The sequence below is a fragment of the Hemitrygon akajei genome, chromosome 11 (assembly GCF_048418815.1).
Source record: "Hemitrygon akajei chromosome 11, sHemAka1.3, whole genome shotgun sequence".
NCBI classification, from domain to species: Eukaryota; Metazoa; Chordata; class Chondrichthyes; order Myliobatiformes; family Dasyatidae; genus Hemitrygon; species Hemitrygon akajei.
The window spans coordinates 121114478-121114923 of NC_133134.1; positions in this window are offsets into that span (position 1 = coordinate 121114478).

The window sequence follows — 446 nt, forward strand, 5'->3', positions numbered from 1 at the left end:
TTTGCCTATGGCCAGCTCTTTGAATTGTTGTCTTAAGTTGCTCACAGGTTGTATATGTTAAATAATGACTATCTTGTGCTGTTAAACTTCTAAAGTTTGACATTTAAAATTTGAATTGCAATAACACCCTTTGTGTAAAATAAAACAAATTGACCGCAACCATTAATGACAAGATTTGATGTATTGAAAGGTTGAATTTAATTTTGTTCGATCTGTGAAGCCTTTTAGTATTGTATACAATGAACCTCCATGGATATTTTAATCATAGCTGTAAAATAAAGACTTTTTTCTTTCAGTGCCCACTTGCATGTAATTTACATTTAGGACTTGGGCATTCTCCTTTTGCTGCATTATAGGCTTTTTGAATAGAGAAAACTATAGAACAGATGTTGCATATGAAGTTTAACTCTAATCCAGTAAAACAGCAGCCACATGAGTTCCAATCA